Raw genomic sequence first — 26,957 nt, 5'->3', positions numbered from 1 at the left:
CAAAGACTGAATCATAAATTAAAAATCTGAACATATCTATAACTAGTAAGGAGATCAAATTCATTATCAAAAATCTTCCCCACAAAAAAGCCCATTATTAAATGGCTTTATTGAAGAATTCTAAAAAATATTTAAAGTACAATTTATAACAAAACACCTCGAAATCTTCCAAAATATTAAAAAAGAGGGAACACTTCCAAACTTGGTTCATGAAGCCAACATTACCCTGATAAGAAAAGAAAACTGACTATAAGAAAAGAAAAAATTCAGACCAATATCTATAATAAATATTAATGCAAAAATTCTAAACAAAGTACTAGCAATTCGAAATCAACAGCACATTAAAAGAATTATACACCATAACCAAGCAAGATTTATTCCTGGAATGTAAAGATGGTTCAACATATGAAAATCAATCAATGTAAAACATAACATTAACAGAGTGAAGGATAAAAAGCACATGATTTTCTCAATCAATGAAGAAAAAGCATTTGACAAAATTTAACACACTTTCATGACAAAAACACACAATAAGCAAGGAAAAGAAGGAACGTACCTCAATATAATTAAGGCCATATATGTGAAGCCTTCAGCTAACATCATACTCAATGGTAAAAAGCTGAAAGTGTTTTCCTCTAAGATCAGGAATATGGCAAAGATGCTCATTCTCACCACTTCTATTCAACATAGCACTGGAAGTCCTAGAACAATGACACAAGAAAAACATACAAAAGGCATCCAAATTGGAAAAGTAAATGTAAAATTATTCCTGTTTATAGATGATGTGGTTTTATATTGTAGAAAACCCTAAAAGTTCAACAAAAAACCTGCCAGAACTATTAAACAAATTCAGCAAAGTTGCAGGTTACAATATTAACACATAAAATTAGTTGCATTTCTATATACTAACAACAAACAATCCAAAAGGAAATTTAAGAAAACAATTTCATTTACAAAACCACAAAAACAATCCTTAGGAATAAATTTAACCAACAAAAATAAAAATACGTACACTGGAAACTACAAAATATTGCTCAAGGAAATTGAAAAAAAAGTAAATAAATAAAAACATATCCTGTGTTCATAAATGAGAAGGCTTAATATTGTTAAAATTTCCACACTACCCAAAGCAATCTACAGATTCAAGGCAATATTTATAAAAATAGCTATGTCACATTTTTTTGCAAAAATAGCAAAAACCATCCTAAAATTCACACAGAAAATCAAGGGACCCCAATATAGCCAAACTATCTTGAAAAAGAAAAAAGTTGGAGGCCTCACACTTCCCAATTTCAAAACATTATAAAGCTACAGTAATAAAAACTATGGTAACGGCATAAAGACAAATGTTTTGACCAATGGAACAGAATATAGAGGCCAGAAATAAACTCTTGTGCATATGGTCAAATGATCTTGATCAAAGGTATCAAGACCATACAATGAGGAAAGGATTATCTTTTCAACAAATGATGCTGAGAAAATTGGATATCAACATGCAACAGAACAAAGTTGGGCCTTTAAGCTACACCATAGATAAAAACTAAATGGATTAAATATTTAAACATAAGATCCAAAACTCTGAGACTCCTAGAAGAAATTATAGTGGGAAAGCTTCATAATATTGGATTTAGTAATGATTTGTGTATAGTGAATGAGTTCACAATGAATGAATATTGATTATTATGATGTTGTCTGCTTGTATTATTTTTCATTTTTTAAAAAGCAACTTTTATAGATAGCATAATTTTATGAATAAATTTTTATATCAATATCATGCAGCCAAAAGTTAAAAATTATTAACAGTGCTTTCATTTGAATTCTTTTTTAACACAAGAATTTGTTAAATTATTTTATTATGACACCAAAAGTGCAGGAAACCAAAGCAAAAATAGACAAATGGGACTATATCAAACTTAAAAACTTATATGCATCAAAGGAAACAATTTACAGAGTGAAAAGGCAACCTACAGAATGAGAGAAAATATTTTCAAATCATATATCTGCCAAAGGGCTAATAATTGAATATATAAAGGACTCCTACAACTCAACAGCAACCAAAAAAATCCCAAGTAACTTGATTAAAAAACTGGCAAAGGACTTACATATATATTTCTCCAAAGAAGATATACAAATGTCCAAAAAGCATATGACAAGATGCTCAATATCATTAAACATTAGAGAAATGCACATCAAAACCACAATAGATATCACAAAAACAAACAAACAAAATATACCAGGAAATAACAAGCATTGTCAAGATATGGAGAATTGGAATCCTTGTGCACTGCTGGTAGGAATGTAAAATTGTGTAGCTGCCATGGAAAACAGCATGAAGTTTCTTTTAAAAATTAAAAAGAGAGTTACATATGATCCAGCAATCTCATTTTGGATATATATCCAAAGAATTGAAAGCAGGATCTTGAAGAGATATTTGCATGCCAGTGTTCACTGAAGCATTACTCACAATAGCCGAGAGGTGAGAGCAACTTCAAATGTCATTTAAAGGAAGAATGATTTTTTTTTTTTTTTTTTTTGAGACGGAGTCTTGCTCTGTCGTCCAGGCTGGAGTGCAGTGGCGCGATCTCGGCTCACTGCAAGCTCCGCCTCCCGGGTTCACACCATTCTCCTGCCTCAGCCTCTCCGAGTAGCTGGGACTACAGGCGCCTGCCACCATGCCGGGCTAATTTTTTGTATTTTTAGTAGAGACGGGGTTTCACCGTGGTCTCGATCTCCTGACCTCGTGATCCGCCCACCTCGGCCTCCCAAAGTGCTGGGATTACAAGCGTGAGCCACCGCGCCTGGCCGAATGGATTTTTTAAAAATGTGGAATATATATGTGCCGAGACCAGCTCTGTCTGGGAGACCCTAACCCAGTGGTGCTAGAGGAATTAAAGAAACACACACAGAAATATAGAGGTGCGAAGTGGGAAATCAGGAGTCTCACAGCCTTCAGAGCCAAGAGCCCCAAACAGAGATTTACCCACATATTTATTAATAGCAAGCCAGTCATTAGCATTGTTTCTATAGATCTTAAATTAACTAAAAGTATCCCTTATGGGAAACGAAGGGATGGGCCAAATTAAAGGAATAGGTTGCACTGGTTAACTGCAGCAGAAGCATTCCTTAAGGCACAGATCGCTCATGCTATTGTTTGTGGCTTAAGAATGCTTTTAAGTGGTTTTCCACCCTGGGCGGGCCAGGTGTTCCTTGCCCTCATTCTGGTAAACCCACAACCTTCCAGCATGGGCATTATGGCCATCATGAACATGACACAGTGCTGCAGAGATTTTGTTTATGGCCAGTTTTGTGGCCAGTTTATGGCCAGATTTTGGGGGGCTTGTTCCCAACATATATGCAATGTTATTCAGCCTTAAAAAAAAATCCCATCACATGGTACAATATAGATGAACCTTGAAGATATTATGCTAACTAAAATAAGTCAATCACAAGCAGATGGGCTTATTGATTCCTTTTAGATGTGGCACCTCAAATAGTCAAACTAATTGAAACAGAAAGTAGAATGGGAGGGGAAAAGGGGAACGTGGGTGGTTTTTCAACAGGTATAAAGAGTTTCAGTTTGTGAGATGAAAAAGTTCTAGAAATCAGTTGTACAACAATGTGAATACAGCTAACACTATTGAACTATGCACTTAAAATGGTTAAGATGGTAAATTTTATATTATGATGTGGTGTGTGCTTTTTTTTGGCCACATTAAAACAAAACAAAACAAAACACCCTGGCCCAGAGCCATCTTACAAAATTTCATTAAAATTAACATCATTCCTACCTGACTCTCTGCCCGACCTCTCCTTCTCCTGCATTCTCATCCCTCCAGCTCCAACTTCAATTGGGATCAACCATCACTGTCAGAGAGTGGGGAAGGAGGCTATTAGAAAGACAGAAGAAACAGACAGCATCCTTTTATCCAGGAACAAGTTGTCCATATGTAAAGGACCTAGCTAAGAGAAAGGGGATGGCTTTCCTCTGAGAGGAGAATGAAGTGCTGATCAATATAAAAGACTAGGCATTCGAATTTCTGGTACAGGACTTATATTTACAACTTAGAGTGAACTAGGAATGAACAGAAGAGTCAATAGACACACCCAGTTTTAATCCATTGGCCAAAAAAAAAAAAAAAAAAAAATCCTACTTAGCTTGTTTAAGGAGACAATAGGAAACAAAAATAAAAATGTTTTAAAATTATAGCCTGTGTATTTTACCAGTTCAATATACTGGTTTAAAATATTAATGCCTACAATGTTAATACAGAGAGAAAGTTGGAAAGGCTATACCTAGATGGTTAACAGTTAACAGTAATCATCTTTGGGGAGGGATTGGAAAAGGGTGTGTTTGAAAGGAGATTTTCACTCTACACTCACTACATATTTATGCAAGCAGTATGTATTCCTATGTCACTTATGTAAGTGATGTGGTATTTTTAAAGTCAAAAGTTGAAATTAACATATTGTGCAGGTTTATTTCATATAGGTAATGGGTCTAAGTATTGTCTAACTTTGTTATAATCAGATATTAGTGAAGCCCTGTGAAACACAAACTTTTTTTGAAACTGTTAGAACCCAGCATTGATAATAGAGCCAGATGAGAAAACTGTTTTTCTAGATTCTTGTTTTTTCTGTAGCTAAAAGAGGAAGAAAGAAAAGAGGAAGGAAAGAAGGAAGGAAGGAAGGAAGGAAGGAAGAAGGGAAGGAAGGAAGGAAAGAAGGAAGGTCCAATTTCCTTTTCCCTAAAATTTTAAACAGGCTAATTTTTAAAACAAACAAACAAAAAGTACCTCAATAACTCTATCAGTTTCTGATTATAGAAAGTGAGTTCACCACAAATGAATATTGATTATTATAATGTTGTCCGTTTGTATATTTTTCCTTTTTAAAAAAGCAACTTTTATGGATAGCATAATTTTATGGAGAAACTTTTATATCAATATCTTGCTGGCAGAAGTTAAGAATTACTAACAATGGTTTCATTTGAATTCTTTTTTAAACACAGAATCAGCATCAGGTTTCACATGCTTACAAAAAGACTAAGAAAACCCCCAATAAGTCCAAAAGGCAATGTGGATAACTCCCTTTGAAAATAATTAATGATAATTGTAAACATTGCTTTCCTGGATATTCTGCCATTATGTTGGCCCTTCCTCACATGTTACCACTAGAATCTTTAGGAGCATCTTCTTGCCAACATAAACTGTGTGAAAACTTTACAAACATAGCGGGAAGAATAGACCAATGACCTCTGTATGACTTCTCGGCAGCTTTGCAAGTCAGAGGCCTAATTTGAAGTGTGGAATTGGTGGTTTGACCAGTTTTGGCTAACGCTGGGTCCACATGTCAGAGAGATGCAGCAGCTCCCTCCCCAGGTCACCAGCTCAGTCCCATGCATGGTGAGTCACAGTGGCAGAGGGTGCCTCCTTCCTGGCTGTCTTGACTCACTCAGTGGAGCAGGAGAGGATTTTCATGGGAGTTGTGGTCCTGTGTTACATGACAGACCGCAGTGAGCTAAACTGCTTCACCAAAATGCAATCAAATACCTCAAAGGAGAGAACAGGATGGAAATGACCAAATTTACTGATGGTTTGGGTTGGAAAAGTTCTATAAAGTCTAACATTAGCTCTGGGCTCATAAATCATCATTAGCTCTGTCTTTTCCACTTCTGATAGTTAAATTGCTGCAATTGAAGTTGACTTTTCAATAAGTTCTATAGCAATTTACATGCAGTCAAGGTTGAATGAATGGTAGACTCACACGTTGCTTCCTCCCTTTTTCTCCTGTAATGCTTGTCTTTCTCTGTCTTCTACTTACTGTCTTACTGCTTTATATCACTTATATCCTTGAAGATTAAAGTTGCAGCTGATCTATTTAAGTAAATATTCCCATATTTGTGTCATTCTGTTAGGATTTCTATTCTGTGTTCTCTTAATTTTTGCTCCATATCACTTATTACTTTATTTAAAGTCTTTATCACTTCTCACTCAAAGCACTATATTTTTTAGTCAACCATACTTCTCCCTATGTTTCTTCTTTCACCTTAGTTCACTGTGTCCATGTTTCCTTTTGGTCTCTTCTGCTCCAGCCTACTCTAAATAATGATATTCCCAAGATTCTATCTTGGTTCTCTTTCATTCTCAATCTGTACACTCGCTTTGAGCAATAGCGTCTATACCCATGCACATGATGATGCCTCTCTTGAGCTCTCCAGGTTTATCATCTAGTTGCCTTCTAGACATCCAGATGAACTACACCTATCTCACACATGAAATGTTGAAGAGTGAGTTTATAGTCTTCCTCCTGAATTCCTGATTTAAGTTAATGGCAAAATTCCTTAACCAATCACCCTTTCCCCACCCCTTTATTTTCCTAAATAAAGGCAATTGTCAGCTTTTGTCAATTCTACATCTTTAATAGATTACATATTTAAAACTTCTTTTCCATCTACCCTAATGTGTATTACTGATTTCCATTATCAATATATTTCTTGCAAAACTTCAGGCTTTCATCATGTCTCATATGGATTCAGTAGAGGCAACGTAGAGAATGGATTTGATAGAAGCATTGTATTTACATGAAATTATAAATTAATATGTTCATTGCATCATTCAACAAATATTTCTAAGCCCCAGTTCTGAGGCAGAAAACAAAAGGTATACCTGGTTTAAAACGCAAAGTGGGAGGATGAGTGGCAGATGAATTGGGGATATCGTGGTAGAACTTTCCCTAGTAATTTCAGTGTTGACATTGTCATAATTTAAGTGAAACATTGCAAATATTTTAAGTAATTTAGATAGTTCTTTCATATTTACAGTAGCTATAGATCTCCCTACTACCTCAGCTCCACGAAGGAGAAAAAACCTCTTCTGAACATATTTCTTTTGATAGTAGTTGAGCCACTGAATTAATGTTTTTTAATTGAGTTGAAATTCACATAACATAAACTTAAGCATTTGAAAGTGAAAAATTCATTAGGGTTTACTTAGTACATTTCAAATGGTGTACAACTACCACTTCTGTCTAGTTTCAAAATATTTTCATCACCTCAAAGGAAAACCCCTTATCCCATAAGCATTTTCTCCCATCCTCCGCCTACTCCCAAACCCTGCTAAGCACCAGTCTGTATTCTGTCTGTATGGCTTTACCTATTCTTAATATTTCATATAAATGGAATCACACAATATGTAATCTTTTGTGTCTGGGTTCTTTCACTTTGCGTAATGTTTTCAGGTTTATCCACATTGTAGCATGTTTCAGCACTTTGTTCCTCTTTATGCTAAATAATATTCCATTGTATGTATACATCACATTTTTTTCTGACCATTAATCTGTTGATGGATATTTGGGATGTTTCCAACTTTTGGTTCTTGTGAATGGTGGTACTATGAACATATATATGTACATATACTTGTTTGAGTACATGCTTTTAATTCTTTTGGGTATATACTTAAAACTGAAAATGATGAGTCATATGGTAAACCTATGTTTTATTTTTGAAGAACAACCAAACCGTTTTCCACAGCAGCTTCCCTATTTTACATTCTCACCAGAAATGCACAAGGATTCCAATTTCTTGTCATTCTAGTGGCTGTGAAATCGTATCTGTGGTTTTGATTTTCATTTCCCTATTGACTAATGATTTTGATCATGTTTCCATGTCTTCTTGGTGATTTGTATATCTTCTTTGAAGAAATGTCTATTCTTTTTTTCCCCATTTTTTAGTTGTGTTGTCTTTTTGTTGTTGAGTTGAGGAGTTCTGGATATTATACCCTATATATTCTGGATATTAGACCTTTATCAGTTAGATGATTTGCAAATATTTTCTTCTATGCTGTAGATTGACTTTTTCTTTTTCTTGATAACGTTCTTTGATGTAAAGCCCTTTTAATGTTGATGAGTACAGTTAATAGCAAAATTTTTGTTGTTGATCTTTATAATTTTGTTCGGCTACCAAGGAATTCATTGCCAAATTCAAGGATTTACCAAGATTTACCCCTATGTTTTATTCTAAGAGTTTTTGGTTTTAGTTCTGATATTTAGTTTTTGGCCTATTCTGAGTTAATTTTTGTAAACGGAGTGAGGTAGGGGGTCTCATTTCACTTTTTTGCTTATGTATTTCCAGTTGTACCAACAACATTTGTTGGTGAGATTATCATTTTCTTCATTTGGTGCCCTTGTTCAAAATCAACTGGAAATAGTTGTATGGGTTTATTTCTAGACTCTCGATGATCTATATGTCTCTATACACCAGTGCCACACTTTCTTGATTACCATAGCTTCTTTGTAAGTTTTTAAGTCAGAATATATGAATTCTTTAACTTTGTTTTGTTTCAAGATTGTTTGGCTATTTTAAAATTATTGTTAAATTCTTGTAGAATTTAACAATGACAATTCTATATGAATTTGAGGATTAGGTTTCCCTGTTTGTAAAAAAAGCTGTTGAAATTTTGACAGAGATTTCACTGAATCTGTAGATGATATTAACATAAAAACTTCTGAGTGATTAAATTTAACAGCATTTGAGCAAAGATTGATTCATGAATTAGGCAGCACTCAGAATAGAAGAGGTTCAGAGCTCCACTTTGCAATATGGGCAGTATTTATAGACAGAATGTGATGTAAAGTGCAGAAATAGCTCGACTGACTACAGCTAGACATTTGACTGACATCTGATCAGTTGGCTGCCTGTGATTGGTAAAGATCAGGCTATGTGTTATAAAAATCAGACTCCCAAGTTGTTTCTTTATCTACTAAGTTAGATTGTGATGCATTGTGAAGGAACTCAAAGTATGGAGACAGCATCAGGTCAATGGCCTCCTGTTTATTCAATTTAACAATGGTGATCAGAAGTATTGTCATCTTAACTATATTGTCTTCAAGTTCTTGAATACAGTATGCAATTCCAATTATTTAAGTATTAAATTGCCTTTAGCAATGATTTTCAGTTTTCAGTATACAAGTCTTTCATTGTTTAAATTTATTTATAGGTATTTTAATTTTTGAATGCTTATGTAAATGACATTTTCTTAATTTACTTTTCAGTTTGTTCATTACTAGTGCACAGAAATACAGCTTAAATTTGTGTTAATCTTGTATCTACAACTTCCCTAAATTATTAGTTCTAATTGTGTCATTCTTGTTTTTTCAGATTCCTTGGAATTCCCTAGATACAAGACCATGCCATCTCTGAATAGAGAGTTTTACTTCTTCCTCTCTAATTTGTATGCATTTTATTTCTTTTCCTTACCCAACTGCTCTAACTAGAACTTCCAGTACAATGTTGAAGAGCAGTGGTAAAAGTGGGCATCCTTGTCTTGTTCTTGATCTTAGGGGGAAAGCTCTCTTTATTTCATTATTTAGTATGATGTTAGGTAGGTGTTGGTTTAGGAATTTCCCTTCTTTTCTTAGTTTTCTGAGTGTCTTTATCAGGAAACAATGTTGATTTTTTTCAAATGTTCTGTGTCAATTGACATGATCACATGGTTTCTTTCATTTTATTATTATGATGTGTTAAATAAACTGATTTTCTTTTGTTGAACCACCCTTCCATTACTAGGATATACCCCACTTGGTCATAGTGTATAATCTTTTAATATGCACTTGGATTCAAATAGCTGATATTTTGTTGAGAATTTTGAGTCTATATTCATATAGAAATATTGGTCTCTAGTTTTCTTATGGTGTCTTTGTCTGGCTTTGGTATGAGAATACCAGCAGCCTCATAGACTCAGTTAGGAAGTGTTCCCACCTCTTCAATTTTTTGGAAGAGTTTGAGAAGGATCGATGTTAATTCTTTAAATGTCCAGTAGAATTCACCAGTGAAGCCATCTTGTTTTTCAGGTTTTGATGTTGTTGTTTTTAAAGGACTGATTAAATCTCTTTGTTATAGATCTGGTTATAGTTCCTATTTTTTCTTGAGTTAGTTTTGGTAATTTGTGTGTTTCTAGGAACATGTCCTTATCATTCAGGTTGTCAGCACACAACTGTTCACAGTCAAATCTTATAATCCTTTTTCCTTATATAAGTTTGATATAATGTCTTCACTTCCATTTCTCATTTTATTTAATTGAATCTTCTCTTTTTCTTTTCAAATTTGGGGAGTTCTGAGACATTTTTCTCCTCTAATGTACTTTTTCTTTTTCTCTCTCTCTTTTCCTTGTGTGACTTGTGTAATATATATTTCAGTATCCTTGTTGATATCCCATCGGTCCCTTAGGCTTTGCTCATTTTCCTGTTATTTCTTTCTACTCCTAAGACTGGATAATTTCAGTTTTCCTATCTTAAAGTTTACTGATTCATCCTTCAACATGTGAAAATTGTTTCTTGAAATTCTCAAGTGAAGTTTTCATTTCACTTATTTGTACTTGCAAGCCCAAGATTTTCTATTTGGTTCCTTTTGATAATTTCTATCTTTTTATTGATATTTTCCTTTTGTTTATACATCATTACCCTAGTTTCCTTCAGGTTTTATGTTCATGGCTTTGTGTCTGGAATTGGTGGGTTCTTGGTCTCGCTGACTTCATGAGTGAAGCTGCAGACCCTCGCGGTGAGTGTTACAGTTTTTTTTTTTTTTTTTTTTTTTGACGAAGTCTCGCTCTGTCACCCAGGCTGGAGTGCAGTGGTGCAATCTCGGCTCACTGCAAGCTCCGCCTCCCAGGTTCACGCCATTCTCCTGCCTCAGCCTCTCCGAGTAGCTGGGACTACAGGCACCCGCCACCACGCCCGGCTAATTTTTTGTATTTTTAGTAGAGACGGGGTTTCACCATGGTCTCGATCTCCTGACCTCGTGATCTGCCCTCCTTGGCCTCCCAAAGTGCTGGGATTAAAAGCGTGAGCCACCGCGCCTGGCGAGTGTTACAGTTCTTGAAGATGGTGTGTCCGGAGTTTGTTCTTTCTGGTGGGTTCGTGGTCTTGCTGACTTCAGGAGTGAAGCCGCAGATCTTCACAGTGAGTGTTACAGCTCTTAAAGGTGGCATGTGCAGAGTTGTTTGTTCCTCCCGGTGGGTTTGTGGTCTCGCTGACTTCAGGAGTGAAGCTGCAGACCTTTGCAGTGAGTGTTACAACTTTTAAAGTCAGCGTGTCTGGAGTTGTTCATTCCTCCCATTGGGTTCGTGGTCTCCCTGGCTTCAGGAGTGAAGCTGCAGACCTTCACCGTGAGTGTTACAACTCATAAAGGTAGTGCGGACCCAAAGAGTGAGCAGCAGCAAGATTTATTGCGAAGAGCGAAAGAACAAAGCTTCCACAGTGTGGAAGTGGACGCCGGTTGCCGCTGCTGGCTCGGGTGGCCTGCTTTTATTCCCTTATTTGGCCACACTCACATCCTGCTGATTGGTCCATTTTACAGAGTGCCGATTGGTCCATTTACAGAGTGCTGATTGGTCCGTTTTTACAGAGTGCTAATTGGTGCATTTACAAACCTTTAGCTAGACACAGAGTGCTGATTGGTGCGTTTACAATCCTTTAGCTAGACAGAAAAGTTCTCCAAGTCCCCACCCAACCCACAAGCCCAGCCAGCTTCACCTCTCAGTTTCCTTTAGTTCTTTGAGCATATGTAAGACAGTTGACTTAAATCATTATCTAGTAAGTCCAATATCTGGGCTTCCTCAGGAATGGTTTCCAGCAATTTCTTTGAGACTTCAGAGGCTGCACATGAGTGAATGCAATTAAATCCACAATGTGATGCCTCTACATATTCACCAGAATGTATAACATTTAAAAAGGAAAAGAAAAAGGAAGACACAAAACACAAATGAGTATAGTAATTGTTGGCAAAGATGCAGAGTAACTGAAATTTTCATTCACGGCTAGGGCATGTATAAATTAGTAAAACCTAAAAACTATTTGGCAGTGTCTACTAATGTTGAATATATTGAATATATACCCTGTGCATAGTAATACTACTTCTATGGATCTTCCAAAATCAAATGTGTAACTATGTGTATCATAAGACAGGTACAAGAATATTCATAGCAGCGTCATTTGTAATTACCCCAAACTTTAAATAATCTAATGTCAAATAACAGTAGAACAGACAAGTAAATTTTGGAATTATATAAAAAATGAAAATGAAACTTATATTCTTGAATATGGATCAATCTTACAAATATAGTATTAAACAAAAAGAGCCACATAAGAGTACATATTATGTATGACTATTTATAGAAATTCAAAAGCAGGAAAAACTAATTTGGTGGTAGGATTCAGAATTGTGCCTATCTGTGTGTAGGGGTATAATGACTAAGACTGAGCATGAGGAAAGCTTCTAAACTGCTGGTAAACATTTAAAATTTTGCTATGAGGTGGTGGTTACACAAGTTTGTTCACACTGTCACTAAGACAAGCACTTATGATTATTATACTTATTTTGTATATGTGTTATGCTTTAAAAGGTTTTCACATCTATCAGTTTATAAAATTTTTTAAAATTGTATTTTATCAGTTTTGGCAAGGATACAGGGAAAAATTGCTCAAATACTAGGAGTGGGAATGTAAGTTAAAACAACTACTCAGGGGAGCAGATCAGTGAAATCTATTAAGGATTTACATTGTGCATACTCTGTGATCCAGTACATTCTCTTGTTGGTATCTGCACTCTAGAGAAATACTTGGACCTAAGTACAAAAAGGCATCTACATATATATTTACGGTACCATTGCTTCTCATAATAATATTAATAAACAAACGTGAGGGTGGGGGAATGGTACATTAATTAGGGGAATGCTACATTAATTATATCTGTATATATATACATATTGGTTCTGAGGACATGCAGCATTTTCAGAGAATGAGGTAGATTTATATACAGATATGGAAAGATTTCAATGCTGAGTGTAAAAAAATAACATCTACACTTGCAAATGCACAGGAACTAGGAGTCATCATCTACAGACCGGGTTTGTAATTAGAGCCTAAAAGGGATATAAGCATAATTGTAACGTTTAAGCTTTTTTTTTCGCATGGACATAATCTTACTTGTGTAATTTAAAATTAATAACGGCACTTAGAACGACTTTGGAAAAATATACAAATAATGAAATGGGGATCCAAAGAATGTTCACTGTATACCTCTGTACTTCTAAAAATGTGAATAACTGTGGCATCTATTGGGAGAAAAGTTTAATTAAATTTTAAATAAAACAATAAAAGGTGCCTAACTTCGTGTGAAAACATACACATAGATATAATTAAAAGTGACTACCACTTAGAGATGTTAGTTATGAACTAGGAGAGCTGAGAAAAGGTATCCTAAATAGGTCTGGGGGAAGTGAGAGTTAGAAGAGGTGACTCTTGAGCTGGGTACCGACATAAAAATGGTATGCCCTGTTTTCATTCCTGGAGGGCTCAGCATGAGGTGCCCAAGAGGCCCCGAAACCCATTTCCATGACATTTTCCCACGAGCTGGAGCATAAACCCCCACCGAATGAGTGAAGGGAAGCGGAAGGCGCAGAAACGCGGACGAAGAGGAAGCGGACGCTTGTTAAACCGTGTGATGCACAATGAGGGAAAGTCCAACCAGCTCCGTGTTTCAAAGCTGGATGCCCAGATTTCTCACCCATTTCTACAGGCAGGCCGGCCCGCCCTCTCCCTCCTTCCCGCGTCGTTTACTGGTCAGTAGAAGATTGACACGTCATCTGACCAATAGGTTGGCTCCCCTATGGCGGCACTCAGGAACCAGTCGAGTCTTTGGTCCCTCGAGCGAGATGCGAGCTCTGTGCGTCGACGTCAGCGTGCTGACGTCACGGGCCGGAGGTCCCGGGGCTGCTGGGTGCGGGCGGTGGGCTGCGCATCGTCCGCTGGACTGGGTCCCGGGTCCCGCCCCGCCAAGCCCCGCCCCTCAGGCCAGGGCGCGACCGCGGATCCGCAGTTCCCGGGCCAGCCTGGGGCGGCCGGCCAGGAACCACCCGTTGAGGTAGGCTGGCTTTCTCGTTCCCCTATTTGACAGGTTGGAAAACTGAGTCTCCTGGGTCGGATGACTTACATGGGGGCGTACAGGGGACCCGCGGACGGAGGCCATAGCCTGGTCCTGTTCTGTTTACCGAGTCCTGCGCGAGCCTCCAGGGGAGGAGGAGGGGCGAGGCAGGCTGTGCTTATAATGGACACAAGAGTGAAGTTGCAGAATGCTGAGCCCCGCTTCTCCCACGGCGTGGGCAGGGATTCAGGGATGGATATAGGTAGCAGGAGTGCCCCCATTCCTCCAGCCTGCGGACCCTGAGGAGTCCCCGGTGGGGCCGGCCCCGGGCTGGCGCCATGGGCCACCAAGAAGGACCAAGAATTGGTGACTGGGTGTAATGCGTGGGTTGTCCAGACATAGGCGGTTGTGAGTCTCTTCTATTCATTGAGAAAAGTCGTGTTCAAAAAAAAAAAATGAAAGCACGAATCATGAATGTTCTCCCTGTGGTTTCAGTTCACTGCTTCGCCTACTCATAGATATCTCGCCATTGTTTGAAATCTTAGTTGCTTGAATACTTTTGATTTAGGGTTAGGGATTTTCCCCCCTCTCTTTTAGTTCAAACATGGGTGGACATTGTGGAACTTTTCTTTGTTCACTATGTCATTTGTCTTCTGTTTCACAGATGGAATCACTGAATTCATCACTTGATACAGTACTAGTTTGGATAAGTTTAGCAAGGTAACCAAGTAACGGGTCTAATTAAATCTTTACTGGAATTAGTCCAGTTTGCCACATTTCCTTGTTACGAAGAATTCTGAAAGGTAATTCCCATCTATATACCATCTACCCATACACCTCTTTCTAGAAGCAGGATCTCACAAAACGACTTATGGTATCCTTGTTTTATTTATGGATTCTGATAATTAAGGTGGTGGATTATTCATGTTCATAAAACGAAAACATATACAATATGTTATGTAGAAGTCACTGTCTTTAAAATCTGTCTCAAACATTGGTCTTTTAAAACTGCATTATTGCATTGCCTGAAACTGCATGAAAGAAACGAAATGAAACAGCCTCTGAGGGATATTACCTTACTTATGTTCACAGAAGGCTGGTGATTAACATCATTTAGATTTATTCATTGGACAGTTTGTCTGAGTGATTGTCTATGCCACTCATTGTTTTAGGTTTTAGGTTTTAGAGATTGAGTAGTGAGCAATTTAGATAAGGCCCCTACCCTCAAAGACTTTAACTTTTGATGGAGAATATAATAAACATGTAAATCAAAGAGACGAGTTTAGATAGGAATAAATGTCAGAAAAGATATTACTGGGTAGAGAGTTTGAGAGTGACTGGGTTGTATGGAGAAATGGGGTGGTCAGGGAAGACCTCCCTAAGGAGGTAACATGAGGTGACATTTTGGGTGATAGCTGAATGTTTAGCTGAGTCAGCCATGAGAAAATGGGCTGGAAGTTTCTAGGCAGATATAAACAGTGTAAAGGAGCTAAAGGAAGAATGAATTTGGCATGTTCCAGGGACAAAGGAAAGCCCGTGTGGCTGGAGCTGAGTGAACCTAGGGGAGGGTGAGGTGAGGGGACAGTGGTCAGAGGTGACACTGGAGAGGTGTACAGGGATTGGATCATCTTGTATCCCGTGTGAGCATTACAGGCAGGCAAGGGAAAGATAATTTGTGTATTGCAAAGTCTTGTTTTCTTTTAGTGATACTCAAACTCTAGCCAACTCTCTGCTTTGTTTTGGTTATGAAATCATTGCAGTAATTCATTGTGTATATATTTTTTCTCCAGAGGCCCTCTTAATGAAAAGATCTTGTTTCCTTCAGCACCTTATCCGATGTAGTTTGTTTCCTTTCCTGTTATATGCAGAACTCAAAGTCTTTGCTTTTTCTTAAGCTCCCTGCTTTTAATCCTTTCTACTTCGAACCGTGAATACTCTTTATTACCTATACCTGCCTTCCACTTGGAAAGCAGTAGCAATCGGTCCCTGCTCTTCTCCAAGCCAAATTCTAGGAAGCTGCATTGGCAAGTGGATTATTGTTCTTCATTAGAGCTTGTATTACTGACCAGGAACATAACGCTTGCCTTTATTTAGTACCTACGATGTGCCAGGTATGTTACATTCTATTCCTTCCAACATGTGGCAAAGGAAAATATTAAGCCTTTTTGATAGTGAAGGAAACTTACACTTCAGCTACTGAGCTAGTACTGATGGAGCTTGGATTTGAACTCCCATTAGGTTTACTCCAAAGCCTAATTCATTCTACCCCACCTCCTGTTAACCTCCAACCTCGCTACCCTGAGCAGCAAGTCTCTATTACTTAAAATTATGCTTTATGATGTGGCATTTTAGAGATCACATGATTCACCCCTCTTAGTTTAGAGCTAGGGCTGTGGAGGCCCAGAGAAGGTCAGTGAGTTTTAAAATAATGCACCTAATGGCCAAACTGGTATCAAATTTTCACCCTGCTCATTTTCAGGCTAGTGTTTTTTCTGCTGTGTTTCCTTCATGAAAGTCCCCTATCAATATATTGCTGTATATATAAAAATATAATATTTCAACAGCATGAATTTATTGTCCATAAACTTGTAAAAGTTAATTTTAAAAAGATGAGACGTTGCTTCTTCTTGGGCTACAATAATCCTTTGCCTTATTTTCCTTGCCTTTTCTGAACAATGAACAGGTATAAACTTTCTGGATGAATCTGGTTTCTGTTAATAGAAAGCTGTGGTTTAAAAATGACTTTTAAATTATTGTTTTAATTTTAGAAATGTTTGAAAAGGAGTTTAAAATGTATTACTATTTTCCTAGCCTTAATCTTATGCTTAGAAGTATGGGAATATTGCCTAGAGTTTGCTAACTCATAGTTTCTCTTAGCAAGTAGAGTTTCTTCCTGTTATTGAGGAAGCCCTTAGGTCAGCGATATAACTTCTTTTTCTTAGTAATATGTTATGTTTAAAAATAAGTCAAAATCAGTTTATAAATTAATATGAAAAAGAAAGCTGTTAACAGTGGTCTTAAAATTTAAAAATCCCCATTATTTATTTCTAAGGTTTGCATATTTTAGTAATTATGAGTGGAATATGATAGATGAATAATAACAGACTAATAAATAGCTTAATTTACTTTCTGTATGTCTTTTTGACTCTCCTGTAACTTAATAGAATTTATCTTTTTCTTTAGAATAATTTTAATGGAATTAGTATCTTCTTTTTTAAATATTGGAAGGTACTTAAGTTTAAGCAAAAGAGAGTTTTTGCTCTTTAGGCCATAATATCAACACTAGACATCCTGGCTATCTCTATTCTTTAAGATTGTTCATGCAACTGATGCCCATATTCTGAAGACCCAGGTCATCATGATTTGACCACCATCTTTTGCCATGAGCCTAGTGCCCCAAATTGGACTCCTGGTCTTTGCCTCAGGCTTTCCAGCTTCAGTGCCATTACTTGTTCTGCTTGGAATGCCCTCTGGATAGACAACTCCAGCCAGCCAAAATTCTACCTGTCCCTCTTTAAGTCCACTCAAATGCTGCTTTATCAATAAAGCATTTCCCGTGTCTCTATAACAGAAGCCTTCTTTTCTCATAGCACTTTCGGGAGCCTCTCTTTGACACCAGTTACCAATCCTGATATCTTTAGTATTGCACTATTACATACCCAGGTGTTAAAATATATGTTGACTTTAGCTTAAAAACTTGACAATTTGTGTTATGTACAGGCACAGTTTTTTGCAGATTGTAGAGCTCTGTTATTTACACTTTCATCATCTTATCTTTGAGAGACACACTGTTAGGCTTTTCTCAGCTTTGGTTCCACAGAACCTGTTTTCTGTTATAGTTAAGGGTCTGCTTTCTGCAGTTATCAAGGGGTCCTTTGAGAAGAATTCATGTCTTTGGGCTATAAATGTTGAAGGCACACTGTCACAAATACAATCAGTGTTCACTGTGTTTATGGTATTGGAAAATACTAACAATGATTTCTACTTTTTAATATTACAGATGAGAAAACTGAGGCCCAGAGAGACTAGCCCTGTGTTACTTGCAGTGCTAGGCTAAGAAGCCTGGTCAGTACCCCTGGTTCATGGCTGCAGAGGCTTGTAGCAGGCCGTCATCAGTTCTGATGTCCTGTGTTGGAACTCCTGTCAGCCTCTTACATGATCTATCAGTACAGCTCAGGCCTTTCCAATTGTTTTGCTTGCTTTACTTGTGAGCTGACCTGGATCTGGAAGATACCTCTTGTGGTGAATCAAGATTAAAGCTTTTAACTCTCACCAGGAATCCCTGACTCTGAGCTATTTAAGCCTGGAGGATCTTCCTGAACAGGCATGGGTATGGAATCAAGTTCAGTAGGCTCTTTAGTTTAAAACCCTTCTCTTCTTCCTCTCTAGTTACAGTTTTCAAAATAGTATTGTGAGACTAGTGAGCATCCTCAGTGTATTCAATCTGGAGTTTGGAGGAATTTGGCCCAGCACCTTTCAAGTTGCAGTAATCATAGGTTTCTGTGTCCTGTATTTTCCAGAACGGTATACTTTTCAAATACTGTGCATTATTGCTCACCAAAGTACATTGTTGTTTGCTTTTTGTTTCAGGAAAATATATTCTCAGAATTATTTTTAAAAATTAAGCATTTATTAAATTAATGATGTAGAAACTGAATTTCAAGTACCTTTTTCTATTTTAATTGTATGTTAAATTCCTCAAAGGTAACACAGAGGGCATTAGACTTTTCTCTAGCCGAGGGAGGAACACCAGGCTAGAGAAGGAACAAGACTTGCCTTGGGCATTGGTGGTAATAACTGATGCATATAGAGGGCTTTCTTTGTGCCAAGAGTTGTTCTAAATGCTTTATGTCAGGGCTTCTGTTCCTCAGCACTGTTGATATTTTACGCTGGGTGATTCTTTGTTGGGGACTGTTCTGTGCATTGTAGGATATTTAGCAGCATCTCTGGCCCCTACCCACTAGAAGCTAGTGGTACCTCCTCTAGTCATGACAACTAAAAATGCCTCCAGACGTTGCCAAATGCCTCAGGTCTTAGGGGGGTGTGGGAGGGGGAGTGCAGAATCCCCCTCACCACACCATTGAGAACCACTGTTTTATATAAACTGGTTGATTCCTTATAGCAACCCTCTAAGGTAAGTTGTAGTATAATTGTCCCTGTTTTACAGAAGAAGAAACATAGGCATAGAGAGGTTAAGTAATTTGTCTAAGGTTACACAACTAGGAAGCAGCAATACTGGAATGTGAAACGAGGAAATTCTCTTGCTGAGCTCTCACCCAACACAGCTGACTCAGACCGGCCACCAACTATTAGGGCTCCACAGACCCCTATAAGCCAGGAGGAATAATAAATGCCGGCAGGGACCAGGCAGAGCTGGGAGTCAGCAAGGTGGCTGAGTGGCAGACTGGTAAATGGGGGAGTATTTCCACAATTGCCTGTTTTTAAAGAGGAGCAAGAAATCTGGATTTTATTTATGTGAAAAACTCACATCTTTAACATTGCAGTTAATTCAGTGTTTAAGAAACGTTGTGTTCAAGACCAGCCTGGCCAACATGGTGAAACCCCGTCTCTACTAAAAATATAAAAATTAGCTGGGCGTGGTGGCAGCTGCCTGTAATGCCAGCTACTTGGGAGGCTGAGGCAGGAGAATCACTTCAACCCAGGAGGCAGAGGTTGCCACGAACCAAGATTACACCACTGCACTCCAGCCTGGGCGACAGAGCAAGACTCCATCTCAAAAAAAAAAAAAAAAAGAAGAAAAAGAGAAAGAAACATTGTACAAGCCAACAAATACCATCACCTCTGTACGGACAAGATTTGGCCCCAGGCTGTCAGCTTTCAGCCTTCTTTGTGTGGACTGCAGCAGTGTGACGTTATAGGGAAGTGTGCATTCATTTGATTTAGGAAATGAGGTGGATTCTGTGTGGAGGGCAGAAGATCCTCTTCGTTGAAGACTGGAAATGAAGGTGGGTGAGGTGGAGCTTCTGGACTAGAAGGGGCCATCCCACCCACTCTGAAATTTGAATGCTCTGCAGACTAAGTTCAAAAGTTACCTACTCTTCCTAACTGAAGAGTGTTATTCATAACTCTTTCATGACCTCCACTTGTCTGGGTGTTAAAATAGATATTTTATAGGACACTGAGAAAACATTGGTTCTGGACTTGACCAGCTGTGTCCTGGAGAAACCACAACCATACCTCTTTGTTGACAGCCAGTAACCAGTGGAGTCTGTGTTTGCACTCTTTCAACGACGAGGCTCTCTGCCAGCTTTTTAGAAGCAGTGGACTCTTGCTGGCCTTTGGAAAATTTTCCTTGTCCTCAGGACCTGGCCTCCTCAGTAAAGCCTGCATGCCCTTGGTGTAAAAGGCAGGCGCACAGTCTTTTGCTGACTTCCTGGCGCTCTGTGCCCTGTGCACACTTTCCATTCCGGCTGCACTTCCTGTGGCTCCCTCACGTGGGGCGTCTCCAAATTGTCCAGCTTCTCACTGTTTGCAGACCTGCTTGTGTTTCTCTTTTTAATTTAGTCTACCTTCTCCTTGGAACATAACTTTTTGTTTCTTTGAAAGTCTCATTTTCTCTAAGGCCAGCCTTTTCAGTAAGCCTTTCTGGTCATACAAACCAGAAGTTCAGTCTTCTTTGTATTATAATTATCTTTGACTCTGATTTTAATTATTTATGTAACTGTATTACCCCCTGTATCAAGCTAAAGGAGGTATTACCCCCTGTATCAAGCTAAAGGAGGTAATACCCCCTGTATCAAGCTAAAGGAGGTAATACCTCCTGTATCAAGCTAAAGGAGGTAATACCTTCTGTATCAAGCTAAAGGAGGTAATACAGTTACATAAATAATTAGAGATCAGTTATTTAAGATTGAGGATCAGGACCATGTCTTTTCCATTTTATTTCCTGCATAGCATTTAGCATAGTGTTTTACTTATGGGAGATGCTTAATGAATATGTCCATTTGTTTGGGTTAGATGGGTTCCTACTCATGTAGTGATTTCTTTCTGTTTCTGTATACTTGTATTCATTTTTGTAGTGTGTTATTAGAATGACTTCACTAAATAGCATTCAAAATGTATTGGAAAGGGAGATTACCAATTTAGTTAATTTGGGAGAGTTGGGAACATTTTTATTAATTTCATTGTAAATGAAATTAACTGGAAATTAAATATTCTTGGCTTATTTAATATACTGCTGACCCTTGAATAATATAGGTTTGAACTGCACAGGTCTAGTTGTATGTGCATTTTTTTTAAATAAAACAGGGACCTGACCTAAAATAGTTTTCACAGCATGTGGAACTCATGTATGCAGGTGGTCCTGGAACCAATTCCCTGCATATACCAAGGGAGGACTGTACCATATTGAAATTCCAACCATATGTGTAAGTTTGTCTAACTTTAGTTAGCAAGTACTCAGATGACTTTGTACTTTCATACAGTGATAGTTGCAATTTTTAAACTAATTGAATGCCTAACACATGCCAAGCATATCTTTGGGTGCTAACAATATAGAATGTTCTCTAGGAGTTTTCAGTATAGTACTGAGAAGAAGACATGAACAATATGTGAAACGTGAAAGACTAGAGGTGCTCTTAAAGGTATATGGAATATATATTATACATGCGTGGTCAGAGAAAGTTTCATTGAGGAAGTGATACCTAAGCTACCTTGAACAATTAATAGGCTTATTGCTGTTAATATGATAGTTTGGTGGTTCAAGGAAAAGGCATTCCAGGCAGAGGGAGAACTGGGGCAAAGGCAGGATGGCGAAACTTCCTGTGTCAGTCCATATGTGTCGCTACCTATAGATACCTTAGGCTGGATAATTTTATAAAGAAAAGAGGTTTAATTGGCTCACAGTTCTGCAGGCTGTACAGGAAGCGTGGCTCAGCTTTTGGTGAAGCCTCAGGAGGCTTACAATCATGGCAGAAAAAAAAGCTGGAGCAGCATGTCACATGGCAAGAGCAGGAGCAAGAGAGTGAAGGGAGATGCCACACATTTTTAAACAAGCAGATCTCATGTGAACTCAGTGAGAGCTCACTCATCACCAAGGGGATGGTGGCAAGGGGATGGTGCCAACATATAGTATATGATACATACTATATATAGTATATAACCTATATAGTATATAATATATACTATATATAATATATAACCCATATATGCTATATAGTATATATGCTGCCTATATATATATATGTATTTCCATAGTCATAATTTTCTTTATCACTTGTTGCATTATTTGAGAGCAAGTTTTTCAAGAATGGTGCTAGTTTCAAACTTTTCTTGAGAACTTTGTGAAATTAAAGAAATCCTGCTACTTTTGTTGTATTCTCTGCCTCTGTAATGTGCTCTGAGTCTGTTCTTATTATTAGACTGTAAAGCACACTTTATTTTCTGAATATTTTAGCCTGTAGTTGAATTGAGTCTTGTGATTAGTGATCTTTTTGTGATTCTATTTTCTAAAACATGAGTTAGGCTGATGATAAAGGGGATCACAAAGTTACTTCGGTTGCTGATCTTCTTGAGGGTCTGATTTTCTTTATGACTGCCTAAGAAGTCTTTCAGAGAAAAGGATACTGGTGATTTTTAAAACCTAGGCATCAAGATTTTGAGACTGACTTTCCCTGTCTGTCACATGCGCTAATCTTTGGACTACAAACCTTTATCTGTGGTATGATTCACAATTTCTTTTTGGACCTATGTGCTGTTCTTGTATATCACATCATAGGAGATAACATATGCAACTTCTGCCTGTTGGTAGATACCCCTGGGCATAGATGTGAATGGCACACCTTTCATTAACCTGCTCTATTTTGTGACATGGGGAGTTGGTCTCAGCTGTCTCCTGGGGCAGTTAAAGTAACATCTTCCCTAGCATTGCTGTTAGTGTGCCACTTCCACCAACCAAGAGCCACCAAAGGGACAGTGAGTAGAAGATGGCTCTGTCAACTGGAGTGGCATTTTCAGGAACACTTATCTCCCACATTCCTGAGGAGTTTTATGTTGTTGAATGAAAAGAAACCTAGCTTGTCTATGAATAGCTGTGCTGGCTTTGCTGACTACTTACCAGCTGGCCCCTGGGAATTCAGCTGTTTTCTCTGTATAGAAAGATAGGTCTGGGGAGGCGTTGAAGAATGTGTGATGAACACATTCTTTGGGATGGATAGTTACTAAGAGTACACTTTTAGCCACTTGCCTATGATTCCTAGGAGAGCAGGGAGCTCACTGCTCTGGATACTATTGATTTTCAGATCTAGATTAGTAAGATCTCAAGTCCTGTGCTGAAAGTTGAGAGCATTTGTTCGAAAATTGCTTGTAGTGGCCGGGCGCGGTGGCTCACGCCTGTAATCCCAGCACTTTGGGAGGCCGAGGCGAGCAGATCACGAGGTCAGGAGATCGAGACCATCCTGGCTAAAACGGTGAAACCCCATCTCTACTAAAAATAGTAAAAATTAGCCGGGCGTGGTGGCAGGCGCCTGTAGTCCTAGCTACTCGGGGTGCTGAGGCAGGAGAATGGCGTGAACCAGGGAGGCGGAGCTTGCAGTGAGCCGAGATCGCACCACTGCACTTCAGCCTGGGTGACAGAGGGAGACTCTGTCTCAAAAAAAAAAAAAAAAAGAAAATTGCTTCTAGTAAGTATTGAAGGAATGACATTATGTGATGCAGAGATGTCCGCATATGCATTGGAAAATATTTCAAGTTCCTTAATTGAGGGACCTTCACCTGTCTAGATAGTAATATGACTCTTGACTCCTTCATTGCCAAGGCTGGTGATACATCTCTAAGAGGAAGTTGTAAATATTCATAGGAATATTTTTATGTACACTGAGGAGCAACACGACTCCTCGAGTGCTGGTCTGCTGATGGTTGACAGAACTAATGAGTCAAAATTGGCAAAAATAATGGTAACTTCGCACTAGCCATCAGGTATTTTATAACTGATGTATTGTGTGATTTTTTAGGACAGCCAAAAGTAGATTTTGTTATGAGGGACCAAGGAAAAGTTCTGGAAAAAGACAGTGAACAACCAAAAAATCAGCAGTATTTTGTACTTGTGGAAGTGACCTTATTAGTCTCCAAAAGGAAAAATTGGGTTACAAATAGCTCTGTGACATGGAAGATTAAAACAAAGGAGTTTCTAGGTGAGCTGTGGAGAAAATACAGCCATGTGCTGCATAACAACATTTAGGTCAACAATGGACTGCATATATGATGGTGGTCCCATAAGATTATAATACCATATTTTTGCAGTATTGTTTCTGTGTTTAGATATGCAAATACTTCTCATTGTGTTACAGTTGCTTATAGTATTCAGCACAGTAACATGCTGTACAGGTTTATAGCCTAGAAGCCATAGGCTGTACCATATAGCCTAGGTGTATAGTGGGCTCTACCATCTAGGTTTGTGTCAGTTAACACTGTGATAATGAGGAAGTCACCTAATGACGCATTTCTCAAAATGTATCCCTGACATTAAGTGACACATGGCTGTATTTAAGTTTAGGAGTTAGAGCCAAAGCTGAGAAAGGAGGAAAAAGCTGCAAAATCAATTTGAACACCAGGAGAAATCCACTATGAGGAGAATAAAAGGTTGGAGACAATAGAAGCTGGAGGAAGGTAGCTATAGAGACCCCGTTGTTTCAGTTACTTTGGGCTACCTGACAGCAGCTTCTAAAAAAAAAATGAGAAACAAATGAAAGAATATTCTTAATCCCCAGGGCCCATCTCGAGAGAGACTTGCATTGAACGAGTGGTGAGACCCAGCTCCAACATGCCAGCTAGCTGACTCAGCCCATGCTAGTGAAATAACTGACTACCAAGTTGTTGACCCTTGCAGGGTTGATGAGCTAACAAGTATTTCGTACCACCCAACATTGCTGGGCGGCTGTGTGGCATCTTCCCATTTTGCCAACCTGTAGTCTATGGAGCAACTTATATACTTTGTCAAATGCCTTTCCTCTTTCTGGCTTGCTGTTCTTTGCCTGGACCAAGCAACAGTCCTAATGGCATGGTTATTGTCAATAATATATACTTGATTTTTTTTCCCTCTCTTCAGTCATTGCCTTGTATTATTTATATATCTTCCCTATTGACTAGATGTAGGTTCTGCTGAGAGCATGAGACCTCTTGTATTACCTTTGAATCCTTTTAAATGCCTGTGTGGTATTACATTTTTTCGGTGTTCAACACTTACGGTTTACTAAAATGGGAACTCTTAGTGGACTTACATAGGGCCCACTTCATAATTGTTTTCTGTTCTACAAATAGATACAATTTATTAGGTTTTTTTTTCATTTTTATGGCATAGAAGAATATTCTTATTTCTGCCTATCTTATGTTTTAAAATTTCATCTCTATGGTCCCCTGAATTCCTGATTCATATCCAGCTGCTTACTTTATCTTCACTTAGATATTAATAAGCATCTCATGCTTTATGTCTAAACTGAACTGATATTCTTGCTCAAAACTGCTCCTTGTCTAGCTTCCCACTTTCACTGAATAGCACATCCATCCTTCCAGTTTCTCAAGCTCTAAATCTTGCAGTTCTGTTTTAGTCCTCATTTTCTCCCATACCCCATGGCTAATCTCTCACCAAATGCTTTGGGCTCCTTATTTAGAACTAATCTATTCTCATCCCCTCTACTGCCCTCACCGTATTCTATGGAGTCAGTACATCATCTCTCTCCTGAATTATTGCCGCTGTCTCCTAACTGGTTTCCCCACTTCTTTGCTTCTTTCAGCAGAGCAGCCAGAGAGCCTCTTGAAACTTAAGCTACATTATTTTTCTCTCCTACTGAAAATCGTCCGATGTCTTCCCATCTCATTGAGAGTAAAACTTTGCGGTGGCCCATACACAAGGCCCAGCCCTTTGTTAACTGATCTGTCATCATCTGAGGCTCTTCCCCTCTCTCACTTGGCTGCAGCTTCGCTGGCCACCTGGCTGCACTCCTCTGTGACCAGTTCCACCCCTCCTCAGAACTTTTGCCCGTTCTTCCCTCTATCTGCAGTGCCCTTCCTCCTTGTATCTACCTGGCATTTCTCCCTTATCTCCTGCTAGTTGTTGCTCAGATGCTGCCTCAACTAAATAATCTTGACCTCTCAGTTTAAAATGACAATGTTTCCAGCCCTACTTTGTCTTCCATCCCCTTCCTGTAGAAGGTAAACTCTGTGAGGATAGATGTTTTGTTCATCACCATGGAAAAGCTCAGAAGGGGACCTGACACAATTTTAGTGCTCAAACATATTTGTGGGGTGAATGAAGTAGATGTGGTATATTCTTGGCAAACTTGAATTTTCAAACATTATCAAGTGCAATTCTTAAACCATGTAGTTCACACCCAGATTCAGCTTCTCAATGTATATTTTAGGTTTGTCTCGTAAATTATGAAAACATTGATATGCATTTACCCAGCCATCTTTAAATCTTAATATTTATCTCTGCATTACATGTCAAATGAAAGTTTAGTAATATTTTTAATATTCCTATAGGAAATAGATCACATAGAAATAGCATTGCTTTAAAAAACAGTTGGAGTTCGGGAGATAAATTAATGTTTGCCAGAGGAGTGACTTAAAAGCACCATGACATGTATTTTTCCCCTTTAATTTTCCTAAGTCATTGATGTTAATTTCTAAATAAATCTGAGTCTTAAAGCAGATTGTTGAAAGGTTAAGTTCTGTTGTGTGCGCACAATTACTTTTATCTGCTGATGGTAACAGAAATCATTGAATGAGACAAGACTACAAAACAATGACCAAACTTTAACAGGCAGCCTCGGATGTGTGTGTGCGTGTGGGAAGAGGGCAGAACACAGAGCATTCAAGAGTGAGAAGATTTATTAAGATGGAATGAAAGCATTAAGTACATCCCAAATGAATATAAATAACACTGGAAAATATGACGCCTAGAAAATAAAGATTAAGAATAACACCATGGAAATAATATATAAAGATGTTACCATGGAGTTGGGCTGTTGAAATTCATAAAGAAAAGTAAGGAGAGGAGCAGAAGGAAGTGCAGTTGAAATGTGCA

The 26,957-nt window shown here is 38.2% G+C and overlaps 1 protein-coding gene across 4 annotated transcripts in view; it reads left to right on the top strand.

Annotated features, from left to right (window-relative positions):
• Positions 1-13,738: 13,738 nt before the first annotated feature.
• Positions 13,739-26,957, top strand: part of STARD3NL (STARD3 N-terminal like) — a 47,761-nt gene continuing 34,542 nt past the window's right edge. Inside the window, exons 1-2 of one of the 4 annotated variants that reach the window (XM_032758297.2) lie at positions 13,739-13,915; positions 14,580-14,635. The gene's annotated coding sequence lies outside the window, so the exon portion shown is untranslated. The other 3 variants (XM_032758296.2, XM_032758298.2, XM_032758299.2) reach the window with 3 other exon arrangements.

This window comes from Hylobates moloch, unplaced genomic scaffold (assembly GCF_009828535.3).
Source record: "Hylobates moloch isolate HMO894 unplaced genomic scaffold, HMol_V3 SCAFFOLD_1, whole genome shotgun sequence".
NCBI lineage: Eukaryota > Metazoa > Chordata > Mammalia > Primates > Hylobatidae > Hylobates > Hylobates moloch.
The sequence above is the reverse complement of the archived record's forward strand: the minus strand, read 5'-3'. Positions and strand labels throughout refer to the sequence as shown.